At 40.3% G+C, this 27,072-nt stretch overlaps 1 protein-coding gene across 2 annotated transcripts in view; it reads left to right on the forward strand.

Annotated features, from left to right (window-relative positions):
- Positions 1–27,072, forward strand: part of LOC139454392 (uncharacterized) — a 195,254-nt gene that overhangs the window by 70,195 nt on the left and 97,987 nt on the right. For both annotated transcript variants that reach the window (XM_071236057.1, XM_071236063.1), the window contains exon 3: positions 10,706–10,794. The gene's annotated coding sequence lies outside the window, so the exon portion shown is untranslated. The remainder of the gene's footprint in view (positions 1–10,705; positions 10,795–27,072) is intronic.

Genomic DNA, 27,072 nt, shown 5'->3' on the forward strand with positions numbered 1-27,072 from the left:
TTTGAGTCGTATCGAGGACGGAAAAGTCTTATAAAATCTTCATTATCGGAGAATAATGCGAGAGAAATTGCATGTACTCTGTATCTAGACTGTTTGAGAATGAAAGTTTGATGATAATTCTCAGCTCTGGTGAATTAAATATCTTCAGTTCACCCTACAGTGTCTGAGACGGACGCTATGTTTCATATCTCGACTGTTCGAGAACTGGGCAGTATTAAGGGTCATCATCACCGGATGTGTCGGTACAGTCAGGTCATCTACTGTGTCGGAGGAAGAAGTGAGATATGCTTCGTATCTGGACAGTTTGAGAACTTGGCAGTATTTATTTAAGGTTCTTCTACCCGTGAAGATCCGGGTTAGAATAGGTCTTTAGCAACCCATACTTGCCGTAAAAGGCGACTATGCTTGTGATAAGAGGCGACTGACGGGATCAGGGTGTCAGGCTCGCTGACTTGGTTGATGCATGTCATCGTACCCCAATTGCGTAGATCAATGCTCATGATGTCAATAACTGGATTGTCTGGTCCAGGCTCGATTATTTACAGACCGCCATCATATAGCTAGAATATTGCTGAGTGCGGCGTTAAACAACAAAACAAACAAAATTAAGGTTCTTCATCGGAATAAGATTGGCTACACCCAGTCTGTCCTACGGGCAAGCTGGTCAGTATTGTAGCATGCATTTGCATATGCACAAGCAAATCATCTATATTAAAGTCTATCTCTGACCCCGGTGCGGCATTGGTGATGTTACTGTCGTTGTGTCGCTTGCGACGTGGGGTCGATTTATCAGTCTACACAATGAGTGGAGTCCGACAGTCCCTTCCCTGACAATGTTATTGGTGACTAAAATGGCGGCTTTCCTGAAATGGGTCACCTCGTCTGCGAGCATCTCTGAATGAAAAACTGGATAGAAGCTTTAGTTTCTAAAGAGATTACATAGACCTGTTTACACATGTGTAAGTTGTTACGCTAACCAGGAAACTGTGGCCCATTCGTCCTGTAATTCGCTGGGTTGCCTCCCTTTGCCGTAGCACAATCTGCTGGTCGTGAGTTCGCAACATAGATTGTCCCGTATTAGGTTATTCGGTCTTATCGTGTGTTTCAGTAGTTGAGAACCTCTACGGTATACGCCTTCGGGCTTTCCTCGCACATTAAACTGCCGTACGGTGATAGTACGGTAATAGAAATATCTTAAATGCGGCGGTAGATCCAACTCGCCCACTCGTGTAGCGGCTTCTATTGAACGAATTTGTTGTTTAACGCCCCACTCAACATTATCACAACTATACTACAACAGCCTGTAAATAATCGAATCTGAATTCAGACCCGTGAAGATCCGGGGTAGAATAGGTCTTCAGCAACCCATACTTGCCGTCCCAGGCGACTATGCTTGTTGTAAGAGGCGACTAACGGGATCGGGTGGTCAGGCTCGCTGACTTGGTCAATCACCAGATTGTCAGGCTCGCTGACTTGGTTGACGCATATTATCGTATCCCAATTGCGTGGATCGATGCTCATGATGTCAATCACTGGATTGTCTGGTCCAGACTCGATTATTTACAGACCGACGTCATGTAACTGGAATATTGCTGAGTGCGGCGTTAAACAACAAACAAATACCATTAAGTCTCCTCGATGTGAACTGAAATGGGGTTTTAACGTCGTTCAAGATTATTGCACTTACATAGCAACGTGCACGTGTGTTTGTTTGACTGCTTGTTCTAGTCCGGACTAATGTCGGTTTTATAGTACTAGCCTACTGAGATATCATGCCGCAGTTTAACATGAACACCCCACTCAGACACAGTATACTGACCCCGAGCTGACCAGTTATTATTTTAGCCCCTTAATGCCGAGCGCCAGGCAGGGTAACAACAAGTACCATCTTTTAACGTCTTTTGGTATGACGCGGTCGGGGATCGAACCCCGGACCTTCCGCTCTCCGGGCGGACGCTCTCCCACTAGACCACGGAGGCCGTCCAAGCCTCCTCGACCATTGGTTAACGGGGATCAGTTTTAACCCGGAATCCCCTCTCTTACGGACAATGTCCAAGAAGTGTCTTGAGAAATATTGCATAGCACCTCCGTGGTCTAGTGTATAGTGCCAGGAGAGAGGAAGGACGGGGGTTCGACCCCCGGCCGCGTCATACCAAACGACGTTTAAAGATGGTCTTTGTTGTTACCCTCCCTCTCTCGGCATTAAGGGGATGAAAGGACTGGTATTCTATACTGTGTCTGAGTGGGGTATTAATGTTAAAACTGCGGCATGGTATTTCAGTGGACTAGTATCATATAACCGGCATTAATCCTGACTTGTACAAGCAGCCACACTCGCACTAATAGTCAGTCACACACGTGCACGTTGCTATGTGATTGCAATAATCTTAAACGCGACGTTAAACCCAATTTCGTGGATTCATTCTACTAGTTTTGCAATGGTAGTCTGTAATTCATTATGACAGATAACATGTATGTTTACATCAGTAAACAAACACAGAGAACACCTCCAGTCTGCCAAGACTACACGACATAAGTAGATGATGTTTAGTTTCAGTGTTTTCACTGGCAACAACGTTAAACGTTGGCAATGTATGCTTGTATTTGTTTAAGCTGCAATACGCTAGGAATAACGACATTTTCAATAATAGACGGCCAAGAATGTGTAGATCACAAACTGATTATGAAATATATTTGCACGGGGAATGACTGGAGGGTCAGTTTTGTGTAAAGTGATGTCTGAGTGAGTTTTATTTGTTTGTTGGTTGGTTAACGCTGCACTCAGCAATATTTCAGCTACATGACGGCAGTCTATAAATAATCGAGTCTGGACCAGACTATCCAGTGATTGACAACCATCGATCTACTTATTTGGGATACGATGACATGTAACAACCAAGTCGGCGAGCTTATCGTTAGTCGCCTCTTGCGCTAAGCATGTGTTGCTGAAGACCAGGCCTAACCCTGCAGTGAATGAGCAGCATTCAAGCTATATCACGGAGGCGTGTAAATAATGTTCAGCCAGGCTGAGAGAGAGAGAGAGAGAGAGAGAGAGAGAGAGAGAGAGAGAGAGAGAGAGAGAGAGAGAGAGAGAGAGAGAGAGAGAGAAATGGGTGAAACTCAGGGGCGGCTATGGCGCTGACAAACCTAGAAACATAATCAGTGCGGACCGGGATTCGAACCCGCAATCATAGGTTTCTGTTGTGCCCAAGGGGCGCAACTCTGCACACCGAATTACTTCGCCTTAGACAACTGGATCACCCGTGCCCCCTGAAATGTAAAGAAACCACCCGTAGTTTATGACTGAGATACTTCTTCAAAAACGTTTGTGGATCTATAAATCCAAACTCTTCGGAAGCCATTCAAAATATCAGGACAAACCGTTTAATGTCCGTTTCCTCCTGCATAACATGTGTGGTACTTTCACACTTCAATTGCGTGGAAATTACATTAGTATTCAACCTTCCGTCCTTCACTTGGTAATGGAATAATCGCTCAACGCACTGAGTGAGACCCACACCTTAGTCCGAGAAACAACATCAGCTGGTTGACTGAACAAACCCTTGTCCGTCGTGAAACATTCATCAAGTATGGCGATCAAACGGCTCAGTTATAGCGCGGATACATAATTAACAACAGCTCAGTATAATCGCCAGTCAAGCCGTCCCAATCAGCCCCAATCACCACCTCAAACTGAATAACGGTTGTTACCGAGTTAACTGCCCTTGGTGTATTACTACGCGACCACTAGGGACGATTAACGGTCTGTTATGTATCATGGCGCCATCATATGGAATGGTCAGGATTATGTAACTCTGGACGGCGCGGGTAGAATAATAGGATCGTAAATTGCCGTTGGCTAATTATATGCTTCCTTATTGGATAATATAATACGTAAGTATGGCGGGTTCCTGATGCCACATGACATCAGATGCGTGAACATTGGGCAGATGTGAGCGTTCAAGGAAAAACATCTTAAGCGTGAAACGTGATGTCAGAAAATGTCGTCGATGGAACTGAATCATTATGTAATTATGAAATATGAAATATCAAACAGAATCTTTTCATTTGACAACAAAATTAATATCTTTCCAGCCGACCGGTTCGGTTCAAGTGGCACTATTTCCACCACGCGTCTCTGTCTATTGCGAATCTGGGAAGAATTTGTGAGTGAGTTGGTTTTAACGCCGCTTTGAACAATTGTCAGTTTTATCTCAGCGTGTCAGCTTCATCTTGGGGATCATAGATCATGGATGTTTAGGGGCGGTGGTGTAGCCTATTGGCCGTCACGTTGAAGTCCCGGGTTCGATTCCCCACATGGGTAAAATGTGTAAACACGCGATATTGCATTAATATTGTTAAAGCGGCGTAAAACCATACTCACTCAACAATGTATAAGGTGCTGATACAGACCAAGGATCATAGTCAGTATGAATCTGAGATCCTAGCATTGCTAAGGGACGCAACCTTCCAAAGCAACTTGAAGCGTCTTAGAAAACTGGGCTACCGCACCCCATATGGTATTTGGCCTCCAGAGTATAAACAGTCGCGTGACGGAAATCAAAAACGAATCTGTTATTATTAATTCAGTTTTCACATTTGATTCGACGTACGTATGAATAATAAACTGCGTTCTAAATGTCATTCTAAATGTTGCCAGTTATAATGTGATTTATTTTTCTATACACTCATTATGAATATGATCCACATTGTCCATGTAATCAAGTACAGTATCATACATTAAGTCTAACAACCCATTAGACACATCACAGACCTTTGACAAACCTTAGACAAATCCTATCTCTGAGAACAGGCCTGAAGCTAATCACGCCGTTTTGAAATGAGATCATAAACTGCCGGACAAAAGAAAGTATACAGCCATGTTTGTTGGTGCCTCAAATGAAACAAACAAGAAATGGTTATTCGATGGTGATGTATTTGATACGAGTGTCATAGGTGTGTTTTGGAGTGAGTGAGTGAGTTGGGTTTAACGCCGCTTTTAACAGTTTTACAGTTATATCGCGGCGTGTCAGCTTAATGTGGGAGGAAAGCCCGAAGTGATGCAGGTCTCAGACGTTTACCACTTCGGTGAAACCCACGAGCACGGGTATGGTGCTGACAAACCTAGAAACATAATCGGGGCGAACCGGGATTCGAACCCACAATCATAGGTTTCTGGCGTGCCCAAGGGACGCAACTCTGCACAGCGAATCGCGGCGCCCTAGACGACTGGGCCACCCGTGCCCCCGTGTGTTTTGGACCTCAAGTTTGCAGTGTATGAAGCTTCAAGATTGTCTTGTCTGTTTAACTGTAATGTAATTTCTTGATACCGTTGGATATGTACCAAAGCTACAGTAATCATGAGTCATTATTATTATTACTGCATAATGTGAATATCAGCTATTAAACAATGTATGAAGCTTCAAGATTGTCTTGTCTGTTTAACCTTCTTTTGGGTCAGTTCATTATTTTAGAGGTAACGCAGCACTTGACTTATGTGCAGTCAGCTGTAAATTTGTTTTGATAAGGGTGTAGGCGAAATGAGGACAGGCTGTTTTCAGCCAAGTCACATTTTGATAACGTTTGTATTTTTTGTCAAATCCAATTTTCAAGTGTATACCCTCATTTCTCTGGTGGTTTACATCCAAATGGCTACAGACATATCAGTATACATTATCATTTTCGTTTCACATAAAAGGTTGTCTATATAGCCATATCAGTTTATGTTATCTTTTTCTTATTACATAAACAGTTTCACCTTTCAAAAACGATGTTAAGAATATGCTTATAAGTCCTACATCATTGTTAAGAAAATAAATATATCTGAAGACAAATATTGTTGTCTGTAAGAAATATTTAGAATGTATTTTTAATAAAGATAATTGCATGACCTTTCTCTCCCTAAGAGAAGCTTAGTGCGCCTCCAAGGAGGGGCAGTGTTTCCCCTAAAAACAAACGCCGTGCCGGCTATAGCTTCCGCATGTAATGTCGGACAAAGCGGTTTACCCTGAACAAACTATGTCATTGTTTATAAAGCCTAAAAAATGTTTACGTTACTATGTATCGCAACCATATGCGTTCCCTATGTTTTTTAGCTGTGCTGATGCTTATCTAGAACACTTAAGTGTGTGCGTGTGTATGCGTTGCGGACATCTTCCGTTAATACGGTATCTAAGTATACCCTTGTAAAATTTTAGACGGGGCAAATATTTATATATTTATATTTAAACTGTAATCGGTCCTTCACGACTAAACCTGTTTTCATGGGATTCATCAAAGTTTTTAAACGTCTACGACCTGAATCCCTTTGGGATTACTCATCCTCCGTTATCCAGGGTATTACACCGTTATTCCATTTAAGACCCTGGGTCCAATAGCTTCGTCGCAATAGCTTCGTTTCGTAAATGACGAAACAAATTTCATCGCTCCTATCTGTTACCAGGGAGTTCATACAGAGGGAACTGGCACTCGGTGATTTTAACTTGATTTTGTTAAAATTTATGCGCAGTAGTATCAGAAAGCTTTAACCTGTGGTGAGAAATATACGCTCTCACCAGATTGTTATAGTCTTTGTATAGTCTCCCTGCTGTAACCTGACACAGAATTCCTATCGCTCGTGGGGATATTTTAATTGGAAGGCCATTTTTAGCGTCATGAAATTTCAATCGGGTTCAGAGCGAAGCTATAGAACTGAATGGTATTTATCATTACAAAATGGACATATGATACACTGGATAATCGAGGATGGACTTCCCTCCAACGTTAAGCTGACACTCGTCATATAACTGATACTGTTCAAAACAGAACTCACTCACTCCTTCAAAGCGGAATGTGAACATCAGCTGATGACACCATGTAGCTGTTTGAAAAAACAAGTCTTGTTTTCCGCCATTACAAAAAGCCATCGAACGATACCCAAAGGTTGGAAGACCTAAAGGAGCACGTGACCACGTGACCTTGTGCTATCAAGTAGTAGAATAAAAGCCACAAACCTCTCGGGGTCAGTAAACTGTGTCTGAGTGAGGTATTCATGTTAAACTGCGGCATGATATCTCACTAGGCTAGCACTATAAAACCGACATAAGTCCGGACTAGTACAAGCAGCCGCACACACACACGCGTGCGTGCATGTTGCTATGTAAGTGCAATAATTTTGAACGACGTTAAACCCCATTTCAGCTCACCTCGAGGAGATTTAATGGTTTTTGTTTGTTGTTTGACGCCGCACTCAGCACTATTCCAGCTATATGACTATAAATCGGCATCAGTCTGGACTAGTACAAGCAGACACACACACAAACGCACGCACGCACGCGCGTGTTGCTACATAAGTACAATCATTTTGGACGCGACGTTAAACCTAATTTCACCGTTTCGGGGAACAAGATCGTATTTTAATGAGATCGCATTTTATTCGAGGGGAGATGGACAAAGAACCTGTATAAGATACTGGCACAGCTAATTCGCGAAACAGACTTGGAACAGATTGTGATGTAGCCTTATGCCAAGTGCAGGCATGTTGAACCTATCTCTCTGACATTTTATATAATAGGTTTTCGTGCCTGTTTTGCCCCCAATCTGTTCACTATCACAAGGTTTGCTATCTACCTGTGGGGATTTTCACCTTGGCGCTGTGTTGGGGTGTGGCATGTCTCACCTGTACTCACGGGAGTATCTGGCGCTCACGATACAGCTTGGTCTGGCGGAGCTTCTCCATCTGGCCAGCGACGCGTTGAGCGGTAACTGTATAGGTTTGTAGGTTGATTACCCCAGAATGTCCACCTAGACTTGCTTCTGGTCCTAGTCTGTATAGTAGGTTCATGTGTCGCGGTAACTATAGGTTGATTACCCCAGAATGGACACATAGACCTGCTCCTGGTGCTATTGTGTATAGTAATTTCATATATCGTGGTAACTAGAGGTTTGTAGGGTGCTTACGTCAGAATGTCCACCTCGACTTGCTTCTGGTGCTATTGTGAATAGTAAGTTCATATATCGTGGTAACTATAGGTTTGTAGGGTGCTTACGTCAGAATGTCCACCTCGACTTGCTCCTGGTGTTATTGTGTATAGTAAGTTCATATATCGTGGTAACTATAGGTTTGTAGGGTGCTTCCGTCAGAATGTCCACCTAGACTTGCTCCTGGTGCTATTGTGTATAGGAGGTTCATATATCGTGGTAACTATAGGTTTGTAGGGTGCTTCCGTCAGAATGTCCACCTCGACTTGCTTCTGGTGCTATTGTGTATAGTAAGTTCATATATCCTGGTAACTATAGATTTGTAGGTTGATTACCTCAGAATGTCCACCTAGACTTGCTTCTGGCGCTATTAGAAGGTTCATGTAACGAGATAACTATCTAGGTTTAGTAGGTTAACTATCTGAGGTTATCTCCCAGCTCAGAGCTGACGAACGTTTGTCTCTTAAAGGCTAAGCTCTTGGTACTTTTTTCATCACGTGTTAGATATAACTGAACTTTCCTTAACATCCCAATCAATTCAATGTTCCTACACCAATCAGTATTTCTGATACTCCTCTCCCCACTCCTTAAACCTATGATTGTGGGTTTGAATCCCTGTTCGCCCCGATTATGTTTCTAGGCTTGTCAGCACCAAACCCGTGCTCGTGGGTTTCACCGCAGTGGTAAACGTCTGAAACCTGCATCACTTCGGGCCTTCCTCTCACATTAAGCTGACACGCCGTGATATAACTGGAATACGGAAAACCCGGGTTTCAACAGGTCACATCAGGTCACATCACTCATATTTGTCGTAATAGGCAACTTTAATATGTGGATAAGATGGCCAGGTCGGTGACTTGATCGACTGTCTGTCATTGCTCCCCTCTATGCCGCCCAATGGTTTGTCTGGACCAGACTCAATCCTTTACAAACAGTCATGATAAGGCTGGAATATTGCTAACTGCGGGCAAATATATCAAACAGATCGTTTCCTGACAACCTGTGGGAACCCAGGTTAGAATATGTCCCACCTCTCTCACTCACTCACACTTAATGGGTAACTGATTTGTTTCTAATTTCATATGAGCCTTTTTTCAACCTCATAATTTACTGACAGTACAATGAACTGTTCATTAGAATGACGCAAGCGCGCGTACGTTTTTGTTCATAAATCAGATTTCCGTAATACTATGTAGTATAACCTTTTATACCATGTATATCGCGAGCCTGTATGACATCACACTACGATTTCATGTATGTGCTTGTTTATCACGCCTTCATAAAAATACAGTAGTGTCTTTATTACATATTGAGTGAGTGAGTTTGGTTTTCCCGCCGCGTTTGGTATATCCAGCCATATAAGAGCGGGGAGACCAAAAGTGGGCTTCAAACATTGTGTTCGTGCATTCCTGCTTTTGACGTTTCGAACAAACGCTGTAACCTCTCTGCTACTCCACCGTCCCAATATTACATATTGAACGACATACTACTAATATTATCAAAATATACCTAACTGAATTTCCAAATGCTTGCATCTACATGCACTTGTTGAGACGTATTAACTGATACTTGTGTTTTGAATGTTGCCACTAGCCGGTGGGCTACGCCAACTGCATCAAGGATAATGTGTGTGAGTGAGTGAGTTAATATTTAACGTCACATCGGCAATATTGCAGCCATATCGTGACGATCAAGGCTAATGAATAAAATATATCAAACATGCTATGTCATAAACGGAACTAGCAGATTCTGTCTGAACCGGGGTCATTCTGGGAAAACGTATTGAGGTTAGACAGCACTCGGTATTAATCGGATTCTAACCAGAGTTACGTTCCATGTGTGAGTAGATGGGGAGGCGAGTGAGTGAGTGAGTGACTGAATGACGGTGGAAACGAGTGAATGAGTGACTTACCGACATTTTATATTTACCGATTGACTGGCTGAGGAGGCGAGTGAGTGAGTATGGTTTGACGCCGCTTTTAGCAATATTCTAGCAGTATCATGGCGGGGACACCTAAAATAGGCTGCACACATTCCGCGCATGTGGGAAATCGAACCTGGGTCTTCAGCGTGACGCTTTAACCACTAGACTACCCCCCTGTGAGTCATCGCAGTGTCTTTTTTGTCAGTAACGTTTGCAGTAATCCCATGCCAAATTAGCCACAATGCTACCCCCAGGTTTGGACAATAACGTTTCAGTGACCATCATGATTCGTGTTCAAGGAAGACGAACAGTAAGATTCATCATTTGGTTCATCAAAACATGTATAAACGACCTGTGCAACATCATGTCCCTTTTCATACTCCTGCTAAGCTCCAGCTGGTTTTCACCGTGCAAAAATAACGCGATTGTCCTTTAAGGGATTGACGCTGATATTGACTGGTGCTGCCCTCACGCTACTATAGCTGTGGACCCTTTGAGTTCGTTATAACCGTAGTTTACTGTAGTTATGCAACCCACAGAACATGCGAAGCAGTTTGACCAACTGACATTAAATATAAACGTAAATATTATAATACATGCACCAAGGAGAAAAGTGAGTAAGTGATGAAAACCATGGCAGATTAACTATTCAACCACTGGTAACTACAAAATAACACTGTTCTTCCCTTCAAATGCTCAACTCTCAGTATCAGACACACCGAGACGATCAAGGAATCAGAGAACCTCAGTAAGTCTAGAAATCGCTTGGGGAAGGCACTGCAGAATCTTGTATAAAACCTCTCTTGTTACTTCTGTCTTCAGATCGTGCTCAAAACACACGACCCCCTAATCCTGCCCGCCCGCCACCCTTGGGAGAAAAAAAGGATAGTACTCCTCCACGGAATCGACAGGTAAGACTTCAACACCTGTAATTTAGCCGGAGTCTGTTTTACCATTTCCCGAGATGAACCGGTGCAGATGCAAAGACAGTTGTGGGGTAAACAGCACAACGTCCTCCTCCCTCGTTATATATAACGCCGGTATTGCCATACATTAATGCTTGCTACAGGCAAAATACGTTGCAATGTGATTTTAATTGTGCTCTCCTTCAAACCAGTGAATTAGCGATCTGCATGAAAGATACCTCAGGATACTATGAAATGAGATTTAGAGGGTGGAAAGAGGAGCCTGCGAGATCAGGTTCCCCTGTGAATCTAACACACCATGGAAAGCATGGTGTATGCAAAAAGTCGGAATAGCGAAATAGGAAATTTCGATTGAAAACGTTGTATCTTAAAGGTTTTTGAAATATACTAGAATGAGGGCGGGTTGGTCATACCAAACAAGTATTGTAGTTTATACAACCTAACACAAGTAAATATCTTTGATAATTTGTGCATTTACGTACATCTTTACATTTATATTGCTTTATGGATGAAGTGTGTTCCAATACTTGATATGATTACTCCGAGATTGATACGAACGTCTACATGTAGATAGATATACGTTCCATATGAATCGTAACTATAGCTTCTCAATAGCTATTAATTCTGCTGTAGCACTATGAATGCAAAGTGGTAACAGTGGTATTATCCTGTATGGGTCTCGCGTCAGCCTAAACAGAGGGTATGAATACTAACTTAGAAAACAAAGTGGTATTTGAAGGATTTACATCAATCTTGCTAGCATTGACATCTAGCTGGAGCCAAGCCCCTTTTTTATCTGAATTTTTAAAATAAGAAGAAAAAAATACAGTGACACCTCTTTAATCCGGACGATCCGGATTGACGAATTGTGGGTATATAGTAAGGTGATTTTAATCACAGATAGAAATAAGGTCATCACACTAAACGTCCGGAATACGAGGTTTCCGGATTAATGGGTTCCGGCCTAACGATATTCCACTGTATTATATAGGTTACATGGTTTCTCACCACCTAGATTATTTTTATCTTCACACATCAATTCTCCGGACCTTCCACACATCTGGTGCCCAAAAGGGTTCCCTGTGCCATTTAAAATGACCACACTACCACTGCAACACGCGTGCCTTGTAGGGCCTAACTGGCCCATCCTCTCGACAGTTTATCGACTTGTTACAATGACAGCAAGTAGGTTAGGCATAGTTTTCACTGGCTTTATCTACCCAGCAACAGGCCAGGGAAGGGCTCTAGGTGCCCGCGTCTCAGTCCTTTAGTGAATGGGGCGATCCAATTTCTTCAATTATATCAGTAATGACCGGGTAATCAATTTCTGGAGCGCTGGGTGAGCAGCGAAGCTGGGAGATGGTAGGCATGACAAGGAGGGGATGCTCAGAAACCTATACATCCGTTGCGCTGGCACAACTATTCGTTTTGCTTCAATGGCTTGCGATAGCATGGGCGTAGTCGTTTGTGGTTTACATTGGGCGTATTTGGTTTGTGGTTGGTGTCACGGCATAAAAAGGACTAAGTAGATTAATCGTGAAATAATTATGTGATAGCGTTGGAGTGAGTCTATCGTTATACCGTGTTTACATCGACAGGCAGCAATCTACCTGCTGCCATAGCGAGAAAATTGCTGGGTTTTCTTTGAAAGACACATCTGCAGTAAACTTTCTCAGCAACTTTCATTTTGGGACAGAACCTGTAGTTTTGATTTACGACTCGTCAGCTATGATAGCAAATATATTGAACATTATGATAATATATCAGTATGTGCTATAGTAATTTGGTAATGATACTTAAAATTCCTTAATTCTTAAAAATGATCAAATATATTCCTAAATTAAAAGTTAATGATTTCAACAAAACACACTTTTGTGACTAATAAGAGTTTGGATTTCCCTTTGACCTTTTGATTCTTCATAATATTATTGTGTAGATTCCTTGGAGTTTTAAGATGTCTTTTAAATGCCTCGTGATGGGTTTGGATTTTATTTGTAGCTGGACCAATTATGATTTATGAAGTATGAAAACCAATTAGAATTAATTATTATATTGTTCTGTTTGGTTACCTTTGGCGAAATGTAGACTTGATCATTGGTTGATCTGGCAATTATGTTCTGGTTTGAAATGCTTAAATCAGCTGGTTTTAAATCATAAGATGAAATTAATCACCCAGTTGTCCCGCCACCAGTTTCAAAAGATGAAATTGACAAATATTCTTGTCACGCCTCAAGTTTTATATGACGAAATAGACCACTGTATTTGTCCTGAATCAGATTGAAATCGACAACTGCACCCTTCCCCCTAAAAATTGGAAACGGAACAAAACTCAACATTGCTTAAAATCCAAATTCCTCAAACCATTTCCGTTATTCAAGTCGCTTCGTACTTGTATTGTGTCCCTTCACCCCAGTAATGATTTGTACATGTGATTATGCCCGACGTTTATATAGGAGGGATTACCAGTTGACCAGAGCCGACCTTGTGTAATATAGTATGTTGGAATTACCCAAAGAACATTTCTCAAATAGACACTGATCAGCCCTTTGAGTTTGTCTGTGTCATTAAATGCATGGCTAGTGAAGACAGGAAAATTGTGTCTGAAAAGTTTCCCGAAAACTCATTTTTCCCACACATAACATTTTAGGTAAGTGCTGTTTTTCGCTGAATCATCATAACGAAATAATACTCCACAAATAGGAATTCGTAGTCCACCCAATCCCTTCTCATCATAAATCAAGCCTATTATTCACGACATAGGCGATTATCTCCCTTTACATACAAACACCGCTTTCCGTTACTGGCTAGAAAGAATGTAATTACTTCAGTAACAACAATATTGATTTATTGAGAAAACAGTTAAGGAAATCAATACCCTCCCAGTATGAATGATTCTGTGGCGGACGACAGGCGAACCCTTCTTATAGGGCACAGGCGACCCCGTTTATTGAAGAATTAGTTTGTTTGCTCATAAATTGGTAGTTTATTAGTATAGCTTGTTAGCCAAACGACGCTCTAGTTGATAAATATAGGCGAGGTTGGTGCAGTTTTAAATTGGCCATTTTCCGACTTTGGCTTCTGCGAGCTAATGATGATTTTCAGATTCCATCGATACAGTGTTGTTATTGGATCGATTCTCACACTGATGGTTATCTATATGGGGATGTTAGACGCTAACTCCTGTTTTAAATCGGGCACGGCACTATTGGGGGCTTTGCGAACGTTTTTAGATGTAACACTTTGATAAAACTGATTTTCTATTGTGTTTAAACATTACATGGTCAAATTTGCTCGAACTTTATACATAAGACAACAAGTTTTCACGGGGCGTGCAGGTGATTTTGTGCTGAGTGAGTTATGGAGGTTTAAATCTCTCTGCCGTAAAGAAGGCTGTGAAACCTGTTTTGTTCAATATGAAATGGATCGGCTTCAAACACAATATATTATGTCCTTGCTATTTGAACAGTTAAACTGCTAGATATTAATATTTAAAGCAAATGTAAATGTCACATGAAATCAAATCGATAAGGTTTTTTTGTGTTTGTATAGATCATTGCAAAGACTAGATCTGCAGCTATTAGTAAGTTGACACCACACGAAGAAACGCTACGAGATTTCACATGTATATAAATAAAAGCAACAAAGCCATTTCGATGATCCTAAGAAATATCCAGTCCATGGTGCGATTTTAACCTTATCATAAGCATATGTTTATGAATCACTATTAAACAGTGGTGATACCAGGTGTTCGCGAAAAGGTGAACGTATCCTGCCCCAACGGTGCCACCCATCACAAACACATGCAAAGGCAAGTCAATTGTTGACCTGAGCACGTTGGAATTGCAGGACATCATATTTGTCAATGATGCGTCAGATTTGGAAATGTCCACCATATATCTACCATAAAACGTTTCGTGTGTATTGGTATGTTTTGTAATATTATTTACATTTAATATTGTGTCAGTGTCGTGGTTACCTTGTATATATTTGAAGGAACCCGGCATAAATAAATACAGTAAACTACGGTTATAACGAACACGCTTATAACGAACTAACGTATATAACGATCTAACTTTTTAGTCCCGACTATTTGCTGTAGTTATACTGTATATATTTGCTTATAACGAATTACGGTTATAACGAACTAAAACTAGTAGTCCCTTTGAATTCGTTATAACCGTAGTTTGCTGTATACCGATAGTAAATATCCATGGCTGTGATGTGTGTCTACAGCTAACTATATATTTTGTTGGGTTGTTTTTCACGTTAAAGTTGGTGAGAACCAGCCATGGTGTCATCTCCCATAAATAAAATTATGTATTAGTTCCAGTATTAAAGTATTTCATGCTGAAGATACCCTTTTCGCATGCACACATTTACACGTTAATAAATATACATGTCAAAAATTGTTAAATTTAATTACATTATGTCTAAATGAATTCGTGAATGTTATTCACTACTGGAAGATATTTACATCAGGTTAATTTGCTTGTATAAAAATTGAGTGTTTTGAGACCATGAGAACTGGGCTCGAGTGTCAAATAGTTAATTTACATGTATGTACTAATACGCCCACGAGCTAATACCGTGCACTCGAACGGGTCTAGGAATATAATTTACAGTCAGGGATTAAGTCTTGTGTGAATATGGTGACTTACCGCCATGTTGTATTTAATAATTTCATATCGCGTTTCAAATATAAAATGGAACACTACTACTAATATCGTTTCAAAGCCATCAAATACCACACAACCTTGACCCAAGTCTTAAAATAAAACACATTTTTTATCAATAAATTGACTTTTAGAAGCGATACTAAAACCTGTATATATTCTAATCTATCATGCAAGAGTATTATTTTCAAGGAAGATAATAACCATATTGAAATTAATACCAATTTAATCAAATAGCTATTGTCGTTTTATTGGTGAGGAGACTATATTATCATCTCTGAAAGGTCCTATGAAACTAGTGGTATACCAGATGTTCGACGCATAAATATAAGACCCTGTCAAGTCATGCTTTGACGTTTATTAGTGATGGCTTGCAATGAGTTTATGGGCCTTTTACAATCGATTAGTCATATTTCACGTTACTAAGGAGATGAAAATAGTTAGTGACATATTTTACATAACAAAATGTCTACTCGAAGGTCATCATAGTGTCCCATGTGCGCGTCATCGAAACTGAAGGTAACTTATTGAAATTACGAGAATTTTAATTTTCATGAAAATGTTTGATTAATGATGTATGGTTTAGAAAAAGGTTCAATAATCCATAAATATTGTCCACTATGTCACTTGTCGTTTTCTCTTGCCAGCAGCGATCAAGCGGAGCAGGTGTTGCTGAGTGAATATCATCTTCATAAAACGAGGTTATCTTATGAAAGTAATTGGATTACGCTCTGACATGATGCGAGATTCGGTGATGTAATTGATGAGGATAAGGATCTGAATATTCGGACGGATATTCAGTAAAAGGAAAATGGCGTTTTGATTCATTTTAACGAACTCTTATAACCATTGAAGATCAGTATGTCAAATGGGTTGAACAACTATAGTTCTTCTTTCTGTTCAATCGCTATTTAAAATTGTTCAAAGTGTAATTACATTAATATTCACAAATAATGTAAACTGTCAGGATTCTTTGTTACCGTGATGAATTGTGTAACTAAAATGTCTCACAGTTTCAAAGCATTTAACAAAGTTTCGTAATGAAAATATACAAGAAACGTGGAATTTTGATAAAAATGCTCTGATTGTTTCTTTATACATCAAAACAAACCACAATACTACGAAAATTAATTCTCATGTTCAAACAAACTTGCCATTTACTCTAAAGCCAGTTCTTGACTTCATATGACAATGGCGCCAGTGCTAATAACGAGTGTTGGATAGGTCGGTCACATCTTGCCAATCATTATTCAGACCCATTACTGTAATGATTAATGCAGGGCGGATGAAGAAATATTGATAAAATAAACGTGCATATCATCATCATCGAACATTTTTAGATGTATTTAGTAGTCGTGTTTGGGAACGTTTCAAAAAAGGGCATGTCGCAGGTGGTTTGCGCGCGTTTACCTGGAATAATAGCCATGTTTATGTCAATTTATCATCAACAGAAGACATACAGGTCGCCATTTTATTACCAGTACAATGAAGGACCGCCATTTAGAGTTTTGAACAAACGGAAAATATTGATTGGGGGTGTTTACTTTGGTTTCAAGTTATATACGTTTGTTTTTTTTAAGTTTTAATGAAAGAAGAATGTATATTAACTCTGTTAAAAACGGAAAGAGAAAGACGGAGGGGGGTGTTTTGATTGTGTTTTATCTTGAAATCAGCAGTAAATTATGTCTGTTTCTGTGGATAATCGACACTGGTTTTTCTCTGGCTTTGAAGTTTTATATTTCTATTACGAATTGGCAGTGCAAATATCTAGTTGTTAGAAGACGTCTGCCTCATGTGATGGGACAATAAAGTCAGTATGACTTCGCTGCTGATCAAGATACAGATGGGTTGGGTATTATGTACACAGGATTCTTTTTTGAAATTTTATGATTATACAACTGTTTTAATTAATCCCCAAATAGGCTAACCCTATCAAATAACATATCTGTATCTTTTCATGGTGCCATAAAGTCATATATTAACTCTGTGGCAACGTATCCGCGAAATACATTTTATTACTCCATTTTAAACTCCAAAAATATCTGAATCCAAACATTAACCATTACCATTGTCTATGAAGCTTGAGCATATATTTGATTGCCATTTGAAACTTCGCTCAAATCAAATTATCATACGATCGTTTATCATCAGTATACAGTATTAAACGGTTATCCCCTAGAAGTCGTTCTAATGATAAGATGAGCTTAGCTATCATTCCTACCGTTCTGTATCATTAAATATATAACAGCGGTCTGTCGATGCCAAGTCACCCTCCTTCAACTTTTAATCAAGTCGAAATACTGTGAAATAGCTGATGAAGGACGAGTTCGTTTAGAAATGGACAAACACTTAAGAAAGTTCGCAAAGATGAGGCGTATATTTGTAGAGGGTTTCAGTACGCCTGTAGATGGAATGCCCCGTCCACTACCCTCTAGAATAAACACTAGCCCCAATATAAGTTATCGATTAGCTGCTGTAAAAATTCTTATCAGAGTCTGAAGTATGTATGGAGAGAAGTTAAGGCTAGATAAAATATATTTCTTGTTTTATGGAATTGAAATTGAATCAAAAGTGTCTGACTATAAATATCAAGGAAATTACAATCTAATTTCAAAATTTAGAATTCAGACTTATTTTGAAAATCGATATTGATTATAGGTTTACCTACTAATGTACTATCCTCAAGAAAGTGCTTGGATTAACATTACAAACGACATACTTTCAAATGAACGCCGCATCTCGCTTGTTTTCAAATGTTAGGGGTAAGCTCACTTGTTTAAAAAGAAAACGATTGACCTGGGATTGATGTCAAGAGGGGTATATCAATCATGATCGAAACTCGATTAATCAATCATGATCGAAACTGTTAAGTCCAGCGTTAACACATATTGTTTGACGTACATTGCGATTGTCTTCCACAACCTTCCAAGCAGACATGGCCCCAGTGTTGTATAACCCTCTTTACATCTCTCAAGATGTTCATCATCAGTGAACTCCGTCAACGCTTCCAATTTACACCGTCATAAACAGAAACTAGGTCTCACTTTACTAATGTTCTACTGAAATGACTTCCTATTGTGTGATCCGTCTGGGAAGGTGTATTTTACTCCAACCCTTTCTCTTGACAAGTCCGGCAAGATTCCTAGGGCTTCTGAAGTCGATAATGGGGTCTGGTTGATAGAATTCCCGAGGTTGATTATTATAAGGACAAATAGCAGGTAATTTTACATTCGCCCATCAAATTCTCAATGTGTTTGGCTACATGGACGAGACTAGTTTAGGGCTCCACACAGTGTGGCTTCTATCGTGAGATGAAATAATTTGTTACATGAGACGATGTAGCAGAGCTTACGATGGGCGGATTTTTTTAAAATGTTCTGCGGAGGGACCTTTCTGTGGTAGTCGATATACAATTTTGTGCTTATACTAGCCCAGACTTTTTCCGGTTTCATAGTACTAGCCCACTAAGATACCATGCCGCAGTTTTAACATGAATACCCCACTCATACCCTTTATGCCGAGCGGCAGGCAGGGTAACAAAAAGTTCCATCTTTTAACGTCTTGTAGTATGACGCGGTATGTCTTGTATTATATTCTGTGATATATTTGATAATCACGGCCAAAAAGATAAATATAAACATAAATATAAACAGTAATGTCTATTTTATGCAAAAATCAAATTTATTTGGGAATTAGTAGAACCACATGATTTTGGTTTTTCTTTATAATATATTGGAACCGTTGATCCGAAAACTCCGGATGGGCATATCATAGGTACCAAGATAGTGTTGCCAATTCAATGCACTTTGTCAGCATGATGTATCAATTAAAGTAAGAAGGTGATTAAAGCGTTATAGAAAACAATGGTTCGATTTCCCGCATGGTTTATAATGCGTGACGTCCATTTCTGCTGTCCCACAGCCGTGATATTGCGTCAATATTGCTAAAAGCGGTGTAAAACGGTACTCACTCGTTTCCAATATAGGTATTATGACGTTTGAAGCCCAATTCTGATGTCCCCATTGCTGTCATGTTGCTGGAATGTTGCTATTCGAGTAAATAATTAATATGCAGGTTTCTGTTCGCTTTGGTTTATTGTTATTGTTTGGTTGTTTTTTTGGTGATGTGGTGTGGGGGTCAACGTCTTGATTCTTTCAACGTGACGTTACAGTACGGGTGCTAGTGTCTTTATCAAGCAAGACTAATTCCCCTTTGATACTATAGCGTCTAAAATGCCACTTAAAAACTCTCAAGTTTAATTTTGAGATTAAATATTCAAATTCTTAAGTTTCAAGCCTTATACCCTTTAAATGTTTTGAACTTGAACCAGCTGCAGAAAGTTTGAAAAAGGGCATTATTCGTGCAATATGTGACCAAAGTTTTATTCTTTTAGGCTCCATTTCCCAAAAATAATAATGCAGTTAGTCATTTGACACTAATTCCACGCACAACATTGTAATGCAAGTCTACAGAGTATGAATATAACAGTACAAAATGGCCAGATGATGCGATCCGGGATGGAATAGGTCTTCAGCAACCCATGCTTGCCGTAAAAGGCGACTATACTTATCGTAAGAGGCGAGCAACGGGATCGGGTGGTCAGGCTCGCTGACTTGGTCAATCACCAAATTGTCTGGTCCAGACTCGTTTTTTACAGACCGCCGTCATATAGCTGGAATATTGCTGAGTGTGGCGTTAAACAACACACAAACAAGATGATGACTTGTGGACAGAATATTCTGAAACAATCAAACTGAAAATGAAGTATGTCCTACAGGTCAGATGTGCCATTTATCACAATGTGCCTGAATGAGGCCGGATGTTATGTCAACAGCGGGTTGTTGGTTTCAGTTACTGACCGAAAAACCTGATCCTTTTATCTCATGTGTAAGGTGTTAATATCAGGTTCATGGCTGTCATTAACTTGCAAATTAATGATACGTCAATCATTAGACGAAATTGACATCTATTGTTTTAAACAATAAAGTCACTATAGGGCAATGCGCTATTGTCTCCTGCTGTTAAAATATTTTCGTTATTTTTTGTGTTAATTTTAACATTTACTAACAGATGTTCCCAATTGTGGACATTTTCAAATTACAAAACCGGGAAAAAAGGAAGTATGCACTTGAAAAATGGATTTGACCACAACACTACAAACGTTACTAGATCGAAAACAGTCGTCGAAACACTTCAAACGTTAGGTCCATTTCTTTTTTGTTTCATTTTTTGCCTCCATCAAACATGGGTGTATGCTTTCTTTTGATTATTAGGCGACAAAGTGATAAATGATCGATTGAAAAAAAATTGATAGGGTTGTACAACTCAAATTGCGTCCTGCATTCAATTGTTTGTTTGTTCATTAGCGCTGCACGCAGCAATATTCCAGCTGTGTTACGGCGGTCTGTAAATAATCGAGTCTGGACCAGACAATCCATTCTATTCTAACCCGGATCTTCACGTCCTATATTACAACTAGTGGGTTGTGTGGATAGTTGATTATGAACAGAATATATCAAACTCTTACTTTGTAATGCAAATTGTGTGAGAGGCGGCTGGTGTCTGTTGACCAGGACATACCAACCCTTTTCGCAAAGACCTGGTGTCATCACTGATTTCCCGTGATCCATTGACAATGGTATTCATCACTGTTTCACCTTTCACGCCCAAAGGAATCTGTATCGGCAGATTATTCTCTATACATCATTCTATACATGTTATGCAGGAGAAAACGGACATTTAACGGTTTGTCCTGATATTTTGAATGGCTTCAGAATAGTTGTGATTCATAGATACACAAACGTTTTTGAAGAAGTATCTCAGTCATAAACTACGGGTGGTTTCTTTACATTTCACGGGGCACGGGTGCTCCCAATTGTCTAAGGCGAAGTAATTCGGTGTGCAGAGTTGTGCCCCTTGGGCACGCCAGAAACCTAAGATTGCGGGTTCGAATCCAGGTTCGCCCCGATTATGTTTCTAGGTTTGTCAGCATCATTCCTTGTGACCGTGGGTTCCACCGAAGTGGAAAAAATCTGAGACAAGCATCACGCCGCGGTATAACTGGAATACTGTTAAAAGCGGCGTTACTCACTCACTCACTCTATTTCGCGTTTCGTATACTCACCGCCAAAAAACCCGCGAAAACCATACCTGTTGGTTAATATATAAAAAGAATATTCATATTTAAGAGTTATTAGATTAATTCGATGCACAAACGAACATACTGTTATGTTGTGTGAACTGATGCTCATGAACTCATCACATGTGACGTCATAGATCCTGGACTCGAGATACACCATTCGTCTGGTGCAGGATTAGCGTGTAAATTTTGGAAATCACGTACTGCATATCGTGAAAAGAATAAAGACAATCTGTGGTAACACTTGACTGATTGTTAGTTTTGACATTTGGGTTTGGTTCACATTGGAAACATCTCTTCTTTACGTAAATACTTCTCTATATGTCTCTATGGTTCTCGTTTCTTTTGGCGGTGAGTATATTATGTAAGAAGTAAACTTCTTATTTGTTTTATGGTCCACTAGTTCTTCAATCTTCATCGAGATGTTGTAAAACAGTACACAACTGTTTGCCATATTAATTATCTATTTGAAAAATAAAAATATTAGACTTCAAATGTCAAACATGACACAAACAATATATTATAACCACAATTAGGATCGAGAAACACCCCAGGTATCGTCATTGCTTGGTTTTTAACGACAAGAAACCATTGTCTTACACATTAAATATCAATTACATTTCTCGTTTCTATGGAAACAAGTAAAATATCAAGTATTCTCTAATGAATACTATATCATACTTCGATATGATTATAAAAAGGATACCCACTTCAGACTAGCTGTAAAAGTGAGCATTGTACATGACGCGTAGCTTGCAGACAAATCGAGGTTTACTGCATTTTGTTTCACTATTGAGTGTATGTTCACACTGAAGGAGTTGACATTTCATTGTGGAACGTGTGTCGTATTTCACTCTTGATTAAATCTTCTTGTCGGTCTAGTGATGGATAACGTACTTCGGCCACATCTGGGGGCGCTCGAACAGCAGCAGCGGGGACACCGCAGCAACAATGTCAGATCTGAGTGAGTTTGGTCCAGCACTGATGTGAACAGCAATCCAGTTATGTCACAGCGTGTCTGCTAAATTGGGGAGGAACCTGAAGTAAAGCAGTTCTAAGACGGCCACCACTGCATTTTGCTGATAAATATAGAAACAATCACGACGAATCTTGGATTTAAACCTTTATTAAGGACGCAGCTCTGCACAGCGAATTGCGTTACCTTAGACAACTGGGCCACCGCTGCCCCCTCAAATCTGTATGACAATATGAGACACATGCCCCCTCAAATCTGTATGACAATATGAGACACATGCCCCCTCAAAACTGTATGACAATATGAGACACATGCCCCCTCAAATCTGTATGACAATGAGACACATGCCCCCTCAAAACTGTATGACAATATGAGACACATGCCCCCTCAAATCTGTATGACAATATGAGACACATGCCCCCTCAAATCTGTATGACAATATGAGAAACAGATCATCTCACATCTTCATGACAACGCAGTGGTCAGACCAACTCAAACAGCCACCACAAAACGACAGTGTGGTCAGGTCAAATCATCAGCCAATGCTTGCCCGTATGTAAGATGCACGCCGTAAAATGCATGGTTCTTGTCATATTGTTTACAGTTGTCAAAATTTTAAAAATATTTCCCGTTATTCCGTGTACTTGACCCATGTCTAAAAAAAGCGGGCTTAGCAGAGACCATCCACTGAAAAGCTCAAACAACTACAGATAGCGGACGAATGTGACACGCGTTAATATCAAGACCCTTCAATAAAGACTGGTTCCCGATTAAATATGCATTGCGTAACCTATGTGTAACCTGGTGTAACGACTATGCTTGTCGTAAGAGGCGACAAACGGGATCGGGTGGTCAGACTCACTGACGTGGTTGATGCATGTCATCGTATCCTAATTTCGTGGATCTATGCTCATGATGTCAATCACTGGATTGTCTGGTCCATACTCGATAATTTACAGACCGCCGTCATATAGCTGGAATATTGCTGAGTGCGGCGTTAAAAAAGCAAACAAAGAGAAACAAACACTACCTCGCTGGAATGTGTTCGCAAAGGCGTAACAATAAATGTAATGATTGGGGATTCCTTAAAAAACAATAGCAAGGGCTTGCACCGTAACAAGTTGTTAGATATTTCATCAGATCTCACTATTCACACATGTCATTTCACAATGGCTACATGCAATTAAACGAGAATTACGATTTGAAAGAACGGGTAATGGTTCACCGATCTGTCCTGTGGTATTGTACTCAACGTTTCACAGATTAGAATGCCTGTTGTATGCGTGAGTGCTTGTGTTGAATTCAGTTGTTCGACCATCACAAAGCGTGCACGCACAATCTGGCGATAATTTCACCTTAGTGTATTCACATCTGAGGCTGACATGTAGTACAAATCGGGGAGAATACAGTTCGATGAGTTCATGACAATGAAATGAATCATCTCTATCCTTTCGACCGATTAAACCTGGATAAGTTCAAATTTTCGTTAATTGAATCTACCTAATCTTAATTCTCCCCTTACTTGCGTAACAGTCGTAGAAACACGATTACACTACGATACCCTCTGGACGGTTCTAATTAGGAATTCTGGGATACATTAGAATGGAGACAAGGCTTGCTTATTGAGTTGGTTAGGTCAACCGTTAACAAGATGAGTATATTGGTCGCGTTATCAATTTGACGATAAACATACCTGTAAATTGCTAAACTGGCAGACAAACGAAGTCACCGAAATGTCCGCAGGTTCATTTACACATGACAAATGCCAGAAACACTGTATGGGGCTTACAAACGAGTCCATGCCTTTAATTAAGCCTCCAATCTTGTCAGCTGCCCAATCAATGGTAAAGGTCTTCTCGATGGCGTGGCGTGAATGGGGGCAAGCAAATTTGTTCCGTTAGCCGACTGTTACATTTGATTACCTGTCGGTGTATCTAGCCATGCTTAAAGACCCCTTGGTATGAGAGACCGGTACAGTTAATCAAACGCTTCGTTCCGTTTTAGCGTGAGATTCTAGATTTTACAAAAACTGCTGTCAGTTGCAGTTTGTTCGGCGTCGATTACACTTGCACACCGCTCGTTTCACATCTGTTAGCACAGTCGGAACTCTGGTCCAGAGAAGCACATTTCAATTTGAAGATGCGTATTTCAGGCCCATCCTTGCGGGAGACAACCATATCTCTAGCCAAACTGTGTTAGGTTTGGCGCAAGCCTTCTGGTTTAGTCGCATTGGAAATCGAGATGAGGTGTGTAGAGATGATCTGATGTTGTATGAGCATCAGACCTTGTGGCAGATGGGTCTTTTTGAAACATTCTAAAATAATACCAATTTTCTTATAAAGAAAGCAGTTTACATGATATTTAAAAATACAAATGATCGCCGAATAGGTCATGGGCGTATTGTTGTTGAAGTTGTAGGTAAAGGCTGTAGTTTGGTACTTTTACGTCGCCACCGTTAGGGGCCTTACATTTCTATCACCAAAAACAGGCTTGCAAGGCAGATATCCCTTGGGTGAGATCAAACGATCAAGCGATGCCTCCTTGGAGATATCGCAACAATGAAATTGCATCACAAATCTTTGCAGACCATTGTGACGTCATCGTTACATGACGACACAATCAATTCACATCACTAATCTATCTTGTCACTAAAGCTGATTAGCGGTGCGTTGCAAAGCGCCAATCGCTTGCAAGCGATGTACAGCGATTCGCCTAACAACAGTGCTCTAACTTTACGCCGCTTGCAAGCGAAACAATCGCTGGCTGAGGTCGCTTCGTTGTCAAACCAAAATGGTGGCTGACTTTGACAGCGGAAGAAGAAATTCTTGACTGGATCAACGAGGAAATGAGCAAAGGCAGCTGACACCCCATCATCCTCAGTCTGCTCGTCATTTTCAAAGAATTCATAAACTTGCTCAGCTCGTCATCGAGCCTCTTCTATTACGTTCTTCATTACGTCAAGGCAACCAAGCGGTGGTTGCGCCGCCATTTTGGAAGAGTGCGCAAGCGCTTCGAACTGTTGCAGACCCCGGGGTGAGCGAGTAAGTTGCTTTCTCTAAGCGATTGGTGGCTTGCAACGCGCCCTAGATATACGTTCCACACACAGGACACTGCTCATTACTGTTTACAGGCTGAAAAAGATGGAAGTATGATTTTTTTAAAACACGAGGGTGAGATTCTCTTTGTATCATAATTCCATAAATTAGATCAACGAAGGGCATACTTTAGTTACTCAAACCTAATATAAGTATGTAGATGGACATACGCGACGGCATTGCTCTATTAATTACTGCACATATCGAAACCAAACCGTTATTGACCAAATGTGTGTCTGTGTACAATTTTATTGATCGGCTGATTGACTGATAAATTGATTCGATTGATTGATTCGAATGATTGGCTGTATGGCTGGTCCGTTGGTTGATTGATTCGAGTGTAACTTCAGATAACCAGACGTCGTTCGACAAAGTAACAAGAGTGAGTGAGTGAGTTGGGTTTAGCGCCGCTTTTAATAGTATTCCAGTTATATCACGGCGTGTCAGCTTAATGTGGGGGGAAAGCCCGAAGTGATGCAGGTCTGAGACTTTTACCACTTCGGTGAAACCCACGAGCACGGGTATGGTGCTGACAAACCTAGAAACATAATCGGGCGAACCGGTATTCGAACCCACAATCATAGGTTTCTGGCGTGCCCAAGGGAGGCAACTCTGCACAGCGAATCGCGGCGCCTTAGACGACTGGGCCACCCGTGTCGCCCAAAGTAACAAGAAAGACAAACAAAAAACAAGTATTCTGCTCAATGTCATATTTCTTTAATGAATCATTTTCCCAGACAACATCCATTCGAAGTTACTGTTATTTGCTCACCTCGGAAATGTTAACTGTCTGAAATGTCAGTTTAGGTTAGAATTGTTTTCATAATTTCAATATAAATTTATAATGCAAAATGGTTGTTTAAAGCGGCGCGTACCTTGAAGAAAACTGTAGCAGATGTAAGAGTAAGCATATACTCCGAAACGTTGTGTTCCTCATAATAAAGAAGTTGACACCCATATATTCTGTTCCTTATTAGACCTAATTATATTTTCGCTTCATTTACGCTAAGCTCGGCAGCAAATTTATGATAGAGAGTTGCTTTGGAAAGCATTTTTTATACTGAGCTGTTTTCTATCTTTTAGCCTAGTTGTTAAAGCGTTCTTTCGTCACGTTGAAGGCGCAGGTATGAGGGGAATCGTATATCTATTTATCTACCAGTACAAAGACACATTGTCCGTTTTGAAAACAACCGCTCTCCTATTTGCAACATGAAATGTGAATTATCATATCCGGAAAGTTTCATGAACTTTGCGATAACGCATTACTATGCATGCATACTGGCTACATCCTTCTTATGACCGGGGTTCTTTGGCACAGGCTCTAATGAAATTATAACTGTTTTTAATTATCTAACCAAATGGCTAATCATGTTCTAAGAC

Source organism: Haliotis cracherodii, unplaced genomic scaffold (assembly GCF_022045235.1).
Source record: "Haliotis cracherodii isolate W230 unplaced genomic scaffold, xgHalCrac1.p SCAF_10, whole genome shotgun sequence".
NCBI lineage: Eukaryota > Metazoa > Mollusca > Gastropoda > Lepetellida > Haliotidae > Haliotis > Haliotis cracherodii.